Source organism: Chrysochloris asiatica, unplaced genomic scaffold (genome assembly GCF_000296735.1).
Source record: "Chrysochloris asiatica unplaced genomic scaffold, ChrAsi1.0 scaffold00095, whole genome shotgun sequence".
NCBI classification, from domain to species: domain Eukaryota; kingdom Metazoa; phylum Chordata; class Mammalia; order Afrosoricida; family Chrysochloridae; genus Chrysochloris; species Chrysochloris asiatica.
The window spans coordinates 7246323-7250611 of NW_006408613.1; the positions used below are offsets into that span (position 1 = coordinate 7246323).

The 4289-nt window shown below is 36.5% G+C and overlaps 1 protein-coding gene across 1 annotated transcript in view; it reads right to left on the reverse strand.

Annotated features, from left to right (window-relative positions):
- Positions 1-4289, reverse strand: part of CSMD1 (CUB and Sushi multiple domains 1) — a 2529117-nt gene that overhangs the window by 181774 nt on the left and 2343054 nt on the right. The window lies entirely within an intron of this gene.

The following is a 4289-nucleotide window of genomic DNA, read 5'->3' on the forward strand; positions in this document are numbered from 1 at the left end:
TCATGAATATAGATAAATTCTCAACAAAATCTTAGCCAATATAATTCAATAACATAACAAAAATAATATTATCTCATGACTAAGTGAGATTCAGTCTAAGCATGCAAAGATTGCTCAATAATAGAAAAACAATCAGCATAACCCCCATATAGATTTTAAGAAAGGAAAAAGAACCACAAGACTATATCAAATGATGCAGATAAGGAAACTGACAAAATCCAACATCAATTCCTATTAAAACACTCAACAACATAGGGATTAAAGGGAAATTCTTCACACACTCAGAGAATATGTACAAATCCAACAGTCAACATGACCCTCAATAGAAAGAAACTGATAGCATTCCTTCCATTTGTGAACAGGAACGAGACAAAGATGCCCTTTATCATTACTCTTATTCAATATTGTGTTGGACGTCTTAGTAAGAGATATAAGGCAAGAAAGGGAAATTCAAGGTATCCAAATTGGTAAAGAAGTAAAATTCTATTTGCAATGGTATGATCCTATATATAGAAAATCCCAAGGACTCAGTAAGAAAATTACTGGAATTCATTGAAAGATTCAGCAAAGTGGCAGGAAACAAGATCAATATAAAAAGTCAGTTGGAATTAGGAAAACAATACCTAATTGTAAATGTACAATAGACAGCCAAAGGATGAAATGTAGTTTTTCGTGCTGTTCAGTGCCATTGCGTGGACTCCCACTTATACCAACCCTATATTGGGTTTCTGAGGGGTGGCTGGTGAGCTTGAACTACTGACCTTGTGGTTCAAACTGACCTTGTAGTCCAGCACATTAATCCACAGTGTCTCACCAGGAAATATCTAGGAATAACTCTAACCAGAGAAACATAAGACCTATACAAAGAAAACTACAAAATACTAATATAAGAAAAACAAAGAGATTTACAAAAGTGGAAGACTGTACCATGCTCATGGATAGCAAGACGTAACATTGTGAAAATGCCAACACTATTCAAAACAATCAATTGTTGTTGTTGTTAAGTGACATTGAGTCAGTTCCAACCCATAGTGATCCTGTATAGGGTTACCAAGGAACGACTGGTGAACTTGAACTGCTGACCTTGTATATGAAACCAACCTTGCAGTCCAGCGCATTCATCCACAGCACCACTCCAGGATGCCAAGCAATCTATAGATATATTTCTAATCCAAATTCCAAAATCCTTCTTTAAAGAGATGGAAAAAATGATCATCAAGTTTATGGAAAGGAAAGAGACCTTCAATAATCAAAGCACTGTTTAAGAGGAAGAACAAAGCTGGAAGCCTCTCATTACTTGATTTAAAAATGTACTACACAGCCACAGTGGCCACAACAGCCTGGTATTAGTACAACGTAAGGTGCATAGTAGCATAGTGCTTATGAATCGGGCTGCGAACTGCAAGGTCAACAGTTTGAAACTAGTAGCTGCTCTGCGGGAGAAAGATGAGGCTTTCTGCTCCTGTAAAGATTTACAGCCTCAGAAACCCTGTTCAGGGTCACTATGGGTCGGAATCGACTCAACGGCACTTAACAACAACAAGGTACATAGATCAATGGAACACAACTGAGTACCCAGAAGTAAATTCATCCACATACAGTCAGCTGATGTGTGACAAAAGGCAACACATTAAGTAGGGAAGAAACAGTCTCTTCAACAAATGGTGTTGACAAAACAGGAGATCGATTTGCAGAAGAATGAAACAAGACCCATATTTTACACCATTGACAAAGACAAATTCAACACGAATTAAAGAACTAAATGTAAAACCTAGAATTATACAGATCATCAATGAAAAAATAGAGACAAAGTTAGGGACTCTAATCCATGACATAAGTACATTGCCAAACATTAATAAAAACACACAAGTAGCAGAAGACCAAATAGATGAGTGGGACTAAAAATTAAAAACTTAAGTGTATCAAAAATTTCATCTAATGTATTAAGAGAGAAGTAACAAACTGGGCAAAAGTTTATTTACAATGACATATCAGACAAGAGACTAATCTCTAAAATGTAAAGAAAGCTAAAAACAACTCTGTAAGACAAATAAACAAATTCTAAAATGGACACAGGACATGAACAAACACTTCACCAAAAAAGACATTAAGGCAACCAATAAATATATGAAGAAGTGCTCACAATCATTAGCCATTAGTGAGATGCAAATCAAAACAATATGAGATATCATCTCATATCACCATTAATAGCAGAGTTAAAAAAAAAAAGGAACCAACAAATATTGGTGAATGCATGAAGATACTGGGACACTACTCCATTACTGGTGGTGTTCAACCACTGTGGATCACAGAGTGTGGTTCTTCCTCTGAAAGTTGGAAATAGAAATACTATATGACCCAGCAATCCCTCTACTTGGTATATGTATCTACTAGGAATAAAAACCAGGATGCGAGTAGATATATTCATATCACAGCACTATTCACAATAGCACAAGATGGAGACAGCCTAAATGTCCATCAATGGAAGAGCACATAAACAAACTTTGGTATACACAGAATGGAATAATATGCAATGTTGAAGAATAACGATGAATCTGCAAAGCACCTCATAATACGGATGAACCTGGAGAACATTATGCTAGGTGAAATAAGTCAATCATAAAAGGACAAATATTATATGAGACCACTACTGCAAAAAGTATGTATAAAAAGGGAGCCAACAGATTGGGCAAAACTTTTTTGTAATGACATATCAGATTTTCATGCTAAAGAAACATTATTTGATGGTTACTAGGGGTAGGCTCTGGTACCGTAGAGTCAAGCTGCCAACCTCAAGGTCAGGAGAAAGATGAGGCATTCTGTTCCAGTAAAGATTTACAGCCTTGGAAACCCTGTGCAGGGCCACTATGAGTCGGAACCGACTCCACGGCACATAACAACAACAACAACTAGGGGTGAGCAAGAAGGGAGAATAATTTACTGGCTAGAGGTTAGATACCAATCTATCTCTAGTGATGGGGACGGCCATATACAAGAAGAGGATGGGAAATATACTAGAAGAAGGAGGTTGGCCGAATAATGAAGAAGATAGGTGCCGACATAGGGAGGTATGCAGGGGCTGAGGGGATAGAAGTAAATAATGATATATATAGCGTAGTGGTTACGAATCGGGCTGCGAATCTTAATGTCAGCGGTTCGAAACTACCAGCTGCTCCGCGGGAGAAAGATGAGGCTTTCTACTCCCGTAAAAAGATTTACACCCTCGGAAACCCTGTACAGGGTCGCTATGGGTCGGAATCGACTCGACGGCACTTAACAACAACAACAACAACAATATACAACCTTGAAACAACCCTGTTCTCTATGTAGATGCATGGACAAAGATATAGGCTGAATGGGTATGGGAGGAAGAGTGGGCTATATATGTATTTATATATCACATAAATATATAAGTTTTAAAGAGAATATTTTTACTTGGGTAACCATGTGGAGAAAGCAGGACAACTGTTGTTGAATGGAGGGAATTATATAATCATTGAGATGAAACAAATCATATGATTTGTTGAATGCAAAGCTGATGATCTTGCCTGTAAACCTTCACTTGATTCACAATTTTAAAAAGAGACCAAAAAAAAAAAAAATTGTCTTTCATTTTTACCTTGAATAATTCTGATTTATTATAGACTCATTCAGCAAGTAGTAAAACAGGAAGGCTAACAGCTGTTTTGTTTAAGATATTCACACAATGGCAGTATAGTCTACATAAATAATGCCCTCTAGCTTCCCCTCTCATAAATTACAAATACTTATCATAAATCTTGTGTGATACTCTAATCATCTCTCATATGCAAGGGCATATTTGTTTTGTTGTGCTTTAACACAGATTTTCCCCTTATCAGATTCAATATGGATTAGTGTTTTTTTTTTTATTATCAATTTAGTTCAAGCACATTAAATTAAATTTATAAAATTTGACTAGATGCCAGTGGAGTAAAATGATTTAATCATACTCCTAACTTGTCTTTATATCTACAACTGAAACAGAGATTTTATTATACCTTTAACAATCTGTGTGAACTGGATAGGAGAGGAAGAAGCCAGTACTGGTACCAAATAACAAAACTGTTTTGGCTGAAGTTGTTTTTAGGTGACGCAGAGTCAGCTCCTATTATGATGATCTTATGTACAATGGAATGAAACACTGCCCAGTCCTGTGCCATACATAAATTTCTTGCTATGTTTGAGGCCACTGTTGCATAAATTGTGTCCGTCCATCTCCTTGAGGGTCTTCCTCTTTTGCATTGACCCTCTATTTTTTTAACCATGAT